At 38.9% G+C, this 7921-nt stretch overlaps 1 protein-coding gene across 1 annotated transcript in view; it reads left to right on the top strand.

Moving 5' to 3' along the window:
• The first annotated feature begins 1118 nt into the window (after positions 1-1118).
• LOC128203558 (uncharacterized) overlaps positions 1119-7921 on the top strand; it is a 31695-nt gene continuing 24892 nt past the window's right edge. Inside the window, exon 1 of the mRNA XM_052905018.1 lies at positions 1119-1546. The gene's annotated coding sequence lies outside the window, so the exon portion shown is untranslated. The remainder of the gene's footprint in view (positions 1547-7921) is intronic.

Below are 7921 nucleotides of genomic sequence, written 5' to 3'. Positions count from 1 at the left end.
CACACGCATATACATGGAACCGACATTGTGACAACTATGTCTCGCTTATCACACAAATGCACGGCACACGCATATACACAGAACCGCCATTGTGACAACTATGAATCGCTTACCGCACTGACGTATGGCACACGCATATACACGGAACCGCCATTATGAAACTTTGTCTCGCTCACCGCACACACATATACATGGCACTGGCATTGTGACAACTATGTCTCGCTTACCGAACTGACGCATGGCACACGCATATACACGGAACCGCGCTATTTTGACAACTCTGTCTCGGTCACCGCACCGCTCGACAAAAATGGATGTTAGAATAATTAAAAAGTTCAGATTTTGTTTTAACACATGTGCTTTACTGAATAAGTTAAAAAGTGGTTTAGATTCAAGTTAGATATGCATTGCATTTTCTAATATTTTCGATTCTTTAAATGTTCATGTGAGACTTCAGGAAGACCTTAATATGCACTTAAACAATACGACTATACCTCTTTGTGACGGCTTTCATGGAATGTTAATTATAGATAATGTGGTTGCTTTGCTAAATCATTATGTGAATAGACGACACAATGGGATGTTTAAATGCAAACCAACGAAAAACATATTCAATTGAGCAATCTTTCAGACAATCCTGTTTTATAGATAAGGATATGTTATAGTAAAACAAAATACCGAGTTTTGTTTGTCTAAATTTAACAGCTATCAGCTTAACAAAATGGCAAAATGAAGATAAAATCAAGCCTTGTTTGGTTTATATCATATTTTGCACACCTTTTTAAGCTTGCACGCGATCTGACTATTATCATGATATATTTATATGTTTTAAAGTTATATTCCTGCCTTGCCTCAAATTCCCATGAGCCACTTACTTACTTACCTAAACTTGATTTCCACTTTAAATGGAAAATTTTGACAGTAAACGCGTACCGGCCACGCAGTGTATTCGAGGCTCGGATTTTTCCAGCCGACTCAGAAACGTTTTTTTCTTGCTTACCTTAAATTATATCTATTTTTGTACAAAGTGACGTAGAAATCGCATTTAGTACATTTCTATGGTGACACAGAGATGACATCCGCAACACTTTGTTTATATTGTGACCACAACATAGTAAATTGTGGCCACAAGTTAGTAAATTGAGTGCTACGGATGTCACCTTTATGCCACCGTAGCCTACCAAAAAACTTAACTTTTGATTGAGATGTAAGCGGACAAAGAATATCGATTACCTTATGAAAACTGTTGATATCAACGCATTTGTGATTTAGCTGTGTTAGTGTTTATTTAAGAATTTGTGTCTGCATTGTTACAAACATTATAACAGAACGTGATCTTCATCTGTGTCAAGGACAAACGTCGCCTGTTTGCACACAAGATCGTCTTTGGAAACGAGGTTGTTCAACGAGCCATGCAATCTACCGCTTACTATTTAACATGCCCGGGTGTCTCTGATTTGCGGAGGCTACCATAGCTGGCTGGCAGTTAGACAAACGGTGCTTAAATGTGTGGACTGCTGGAATAAGCGAAAAACTGCATATTAAAGTAAGTTATAGTTTCTTTTTTGTTCTTTCAATGACAATGCAAAACTCGAAAACAAAACTTAATTGGTACTACTGTTTAGAAAATTTTAAATAACCCTTATATTTTTCTGACGAAAACCCGGCCAGGTTTTGTAAAGTGTTTAGGTTATTTAAACTATGTTGACAGTGTGGTAACGCGCTTTATGGAATTGCAAAATCACAGCCTTGCTTTTATACAACGTGATCTTGCGAAAGTAACAAAGCAGTTGTAATTAAGCACAAGGCTCTGTAATAGTTAGATGACATAAGGTACGCTCAATCCACCCATTCTTATTCATTAAGTTATTACTTCAGGTCATCTAACTGAATTAGAATACGGCCTCATTGGCTGATACATTGACAACGCAAAGCCTGACACAGGGAGTGTCGGACCTTTAAACACGCTCGAAAGGTGAAATTCTTAATGATTAAGTTTAGTACTTAACGATTGTCTATCTGCAATTTCACTGGCTTAACATGTAGGTTGTATTCTAAATATGATCAATGAGGCTAAGGTCTTGGGACTGTTCTAGTCAGAATCATGGTGTTAAATTCTCCTGACTTATAACCATATCGTTTTGGAAGATCTGATCGATTTGGAGTACCCGGGCGTACATATCCATACTCCAGATCGCCCAGGCGTACCTAAGCATACTCCAGAGCCCGGGTACGACCGGGTACTCTGAAGTGTATGTATAGGCACGCCCGGACACTCTGGAGTATGCATAGATACGAACGGGCGTTCGAGTGTATGCAGAGGTATATCCGGGCACTCTTTAGTATGTACGCCTGGGCGTTCTGGCGTGTGCATAGGTACATCCGGGCACTCTGGAGCTTGTATAGGTACGCCCGGGTGTTCTGGAGTATGCATAGGTACGCCCGTGTGTTCTGGAGTATGCCTAGGTTCGCCCGGGCACTATGTAGTATAGATAGGTACGCCCGGGTACCCTGGGGTATGCATAAGTACGCCCGGGTGTTCTGGAGTATGCATAGGTACGCTCGGGTGTTCCGGAATACGCATAGGTACGCTGGGATGTTCTCGAGTGTGCATAGGTACGCCCGGTTGTTCTGGAGTGTGCATTGGTACGCCCGGTTGTTCTGGAGTATGCATAGGTACGCCCGGTTGTTCCGGAGTATGCATAGGTATACCAAGGCATCTGGTGTATGCATAGGTACGCCCGGTTGTTCTGGAGTATGCATAGGTACGCCCGGTTGTTCTGGAGTATGCATAGGTACGCTCGGGTGTTCTGGAGTGTGCATAGGTGCTTTTGAGTATGCACTGGTATGCACAGGCGTTCAGGATATGCAGATGTACGCCCGGGCACTCTGTTGTATGCATAGGTACGCCCTGGCCTTCTTGGGTATGCATAGGTACGCCCGGGTTTTCTGGAGTATGCATAGGTACGCCCGGGCACTCGGAAGTATACATAGGTATGTCCGGGTACCCTGGAGAAAGCATAGGTACGCCCTTGCGTTTTGGAGTATGCATAGTTACATCCGGGCGTTCTGGAGTGTGCATAGGTAAGCTCTGGCGTTCTTGAGTATGAATAGGTACGCCCGGGCACTAGATGGTGAATGCATAGGTACACCCGGGCGTTCTGGAGTATGCATAGGTACGTCAAGGCACTCGATCTGGAGTATTACGCCTTGGCGTTCTGGAGAGTGCATAGGTACGCCCTTGCGTTTTGGAATATGCACAGGTATGTCCGGGTGTTTTCGAGTGTGCATATAGGTATGTCCGGGCGTTCTGGAGTGTGCATAGGTATGTCCGGGCGTTTTGGAGTATGCATAGGTACGTCCGGGCGTTCTGGAGTGTGCATAGGTATGTCCGGGCGTTTTGGAGCATGCACAGATATGTCCGGGTGTTCTGGTGTGTGCATAGGTACGCCTGAGTACTCTGGTGTATGCATAGACATGTCCGCCCGTAGAACGTTCGCACGTGAACTCAATTTTCGTCTTAGAATCAAATTTGGCGACTGTGAACTCATGTATTTATTATATAGTCGGTTAATGGACTTACCGAAATACGATTATTTACCGAAAGACGGATACAATTACCGAAAAACGCATGAAAGTTACCGAAAGACGCCATCTAATGCATTTATTTTATTGTTTTTATATTAATTTTATACAAATATATAACCAAACCAAATTTTAGAGAAAAATATTAAAATATAATGATGTAATAGGCAGTTGAAATTTCAGTGTTCGAGATCGAATTCCGCGTGCCAACTCGCCAACCGAAAGACAGATAAAAGCTTCCAAAATAAACAATTATTCCAATTAATGATGATCTCATAATATTCATATAACTAAAACACACTCATAAAAATGAAAAAGATAATGAAAATATTTACTTATTGGTCAATTGAATAAAGACAATATGTCAGTGAAATAGTTGTCTCCCTTTGCCAACCGAAAGACGATTTAACGCAGGTAAAATTAACTTATTAGTTGTTGTATTATGGAAATGATTATGAATTTGGATTCAAATAATAGCATTTATATTCTTATGGAAATGTTAGATCAATAAACAGCATTTGAAAGTATTTTGGAATATATTTGAAACATTGCCTTTGAAATAGGTCGAAAATGTCGCTAAAATCATTTTCTTTTAAACAACTTAGATCAACAGTATAGTTTAGGGCTTTCAAATTATAATATTGTATTATGAAAATTGAAAAAGAAGTTTTTAAACAGCGAAGTTCTCATATTCAGGTAAATTAGCTTACTTATGGACAATATTAACCAGACCACACCAAATACACAAAATCAGGCGATGTTTAAAACAACATAATTATCACCCGGTATATGACACCCCACAAAGTAGCGGCACGTTTTTTTGGGGACAGTTTGGTATAACTGGGAGTGTGTTAATTTGGGTAAACCCTTTTCGGCTCTGTGACACGTGTTGAGTAAATACCATAATAATTACGCATTAAAGGACCGCAGTACGTGTACATTTATCATTGCGGGTGATTTTTACACAAATTGACGGCCTCATTTGAAGATTCATAAATAACAATCGCGAGTAAAAAGGTAAGTTATTGCTGTAAGTATTAAAGAAGTCCAAATTAATAGAACTTTACACTCTGAAATCATTAATGATGGATGAGTTTCCTTGTGCTATATGTGCTGTTGACTGAAGTAGTGATCAATGCATACATTGTTCTAATTGGGTTCATGCTAAATGCTCTGAATTGTCCGAGCAAGACCTTACGTCTTGGAGTGCCAAAAACCTCAAATTTGTTTGTAAATCGTGTGCATATAGTGGATTATCATATGATGCCGGAGCTGCACTTGCAAGGTAAGTACCTGTTATATTGAAGGAGTAGACATATCTTATTCCTAATAGAAACATATCAAGGCCGAAATACGAATAGTGTTTTAACACGAAATAATTTGGGAATATCCGTTACGAACATTATTTATTACATTTTACACAGTAATATAGAGTGTCTTCTCATTCATTTTGTGATTGCAATGATATATCCTTTTTGATATGCTATTAGAAGAAATTTTTTATCATATAATGGAAATGTTAATTGTAGAACTATGTTACCGGTATTGATAGTATGTTTGTTCGTGAACCGTATATGTGGTTTGGTGAAACAAGAGGTTTTGACATTTAAATATTTATTACGTATTATTTACCTGCGGGTTATGTTACGGAATTATTCCAAAGTTTATCTAATAGCATTTAACAGACATACTTTCAATATCGATACCAAGAACGTTTTAAGTAGTAAAAATGGTACAATTGTGCACTTACAGACTCCAACATGCCATGTCCGGAAAGTCATTAAGTCTTACAAACCAGGGCAAACCTGAGCGTATGCTGCTCGATACCTACGATGTAGCGATACAACTTGATGCGCTTATAAGTCACACAACGGCAAGCATTGATAATAGTTCTTGTGACTTACTCACACATATCAGTCCAATTATTTTGACCAAATACAAGCCCATAAAAACTGTTGGCGATGGCAACTGCCTGTATAGAGCTGCATCTATAACGTTGACTGGGTCAGAGAACAAACATGTGTTACTTCGACTGATGGCTGCCATTGAAATTATTCAAAATAAACACTATTATGATGTTAAGAATTCAAAGAGCAAATTCCTGCGTATAATCATTATAAATACAAGATTATTTAAAAATAAATGCATTAGAAGGCGTCTTTCGGTAACTTTCATGCGTATTTCGGTAATTTTATCCGTCTTTCGGTAAATAATCGTATTTCGGTAAGTCCAGTTCAGTAGGGTCGGTGGAATTACCGAAATCCCGAACACCTAGTAAATACCGAAATCCCCTTTCATTTTCATAGGTATATATCGTTTTCTTTTATACGCCCGGATGGAGTGGAAAAGTCAGAGGAGGGGTGGGGTGGGGGTCGTTGTGACTAAAACCCGGGACCCCCTTTCATTTACATAAGTTCATACAAAAGAAGAGTATGCGAGGAGGTTCGTACGCCGGGGCTTCAAAACTGCATTCTGTTTTGGTGGGTTGTATGCTGTATTTTATGGTGGTTAGAGAGGGATGGGGGAGTCGGAGTAGTTTGGGGTGGGGCAGGAAGTGATTGCAACCCGGGAACCCCATTCATATTTCTAAGTACATACAAAAGAGTATGCAGTATGGTTTATAACTGTATTGTGTTGAAGTGGGTTGTATGTCGTGGTTGAGGTTGGTTGGAGAGTGGTGGGGGAGTCAGAGGAGGGGGTGGTGGCTACGAAAAAGTCTCAAATACTACTTTCCGATACTTCATTTCAAAGTGTGGAGGTAATGGATGGTAGGGATCATACTTTACATACAATAGAGTCTGCGAGGTGGTTTGTGTACCGTAGTTGTCGGTGGTTTGAGATGCGTGGGGAATTGGGGGTGGCTATGAAGAAGTCTCAAATACTACTTTCACATACCTCATTTCGAAGTGTAGAGGTAAAGGAGGGTAGGGCTCGTACCTTACATACAAAAGAGTATGCGAGGGTGTGTGCGCCGATATGTGTTACTTCATTTTGATCGTGACCTGTATGCCAAAGTTGTTGGTGGTGGAGAGGGGTGTGGAAGTCGGACGAGGAGGGGGGGGGGGCTAAATCCCGGGAAGTCCTTTCAATTTCATATATGTTAATGTTTTAACGACTAGTTTAATATCACATTTTATTTTTGTTTGATTGTTTTCGTATTTTAGTATGTCGTATATTGATTGTTTTAAAGGTGGCTTATTTTTTTATTGATATTGCCTGTAATAAGTTATATATTTCGTTGTAAAACGCCTTTGAACGTGTGTATCGAAAGGGTGCTATATAAAGTTAACCAATAAAAATAATAAATGTGTATTGTGAAAATAACCTCCCTCCCTTATTGGTTTTCATTTCGTATTATTTTAAGACGGACTGCTTACGCAGTGTTAAATATATTCATCAATTAATCCCGAAAGAAATCGATACTTTATTTTAAAATAAACATCCTATTCTGCGAAAACAGTTTGGTTGCCAAAACATTTACGGGAATGACCGTTAAGTGATAAGTTCGAATTAATTAATTACCGTCTTGCCACTATGACAGTACTCGTGAACTGTACGTTGTTTGTTTTATGGACCTATCTAGCTCACAAACATTTTTCTATAAACCTCAATATCCCGTTTTAGAACTATTCACATAAAAGCACACCAGAATTTAAATGGGTTAGTACTCATACAGGAATGCAATGTTTTAAGTCCAAGTGAGCTATGTAATGGCTCTCTTCGGCAGAAATGTAGCACTCACAAACGCGCAAGAGTTGTGGCAAATGTATGTATAATAATTGCAGTTAAATACACATATGAAATCCTGAACATTCAGTGTATAAAACAAAATAAATAAAATATATGTACAAGCTGATTTGTGTAAAGGAAAATATGGAGTTATCTAACCTCATGTGATGGCCGTGAACAATTGTGTGAAGTATTAAGTCAATTGAAAAAGGGTATTGTACTTATGAGTGAAAATCCAAACTTGTCCTAAAAATATAACCAGGCGCCTGCGCCTGGGCGAGTAGTAGACCTCATTATTCCTCGAATAGTCCAGCTAATAAATTGCACATGCGATTGATCTACCGTCATTCAAATTACAAAGGGGTCCTGGCCCCAATTGCTCGAAACTTCTTAAGTCTCTTATAACTGGATTAAGCTAAACCCACTATTTTTGTCTTTCAATATTTTGCGTTTTATATACTTTTTTAATTGCTTTAATAATCAAAATAAGAATTATCATTACGATTATCACAATAAACAATATTTCATATGTAAAAAAAATCTCTATCAGCATGTATTTTGTCTAATTGAAATAAGCATCTTAAGAAGTTTCGAGAAATTAGGGCCT

This window comes from Mya arenaria, chromosome 9 (assembly GCF_026914265.1).
Source record: "Mya arenaria isolate MELC-2E11 chromosome 9, ASM2691426v1".
NCBI lineage: Eukaryota > Metazoa > Mollusca > Bivalvia > Myida > Myidae > Mya > Mya arenaria.
This window is presented reverse-complemented; position numbering and strand designations above follow the sequence as displayed.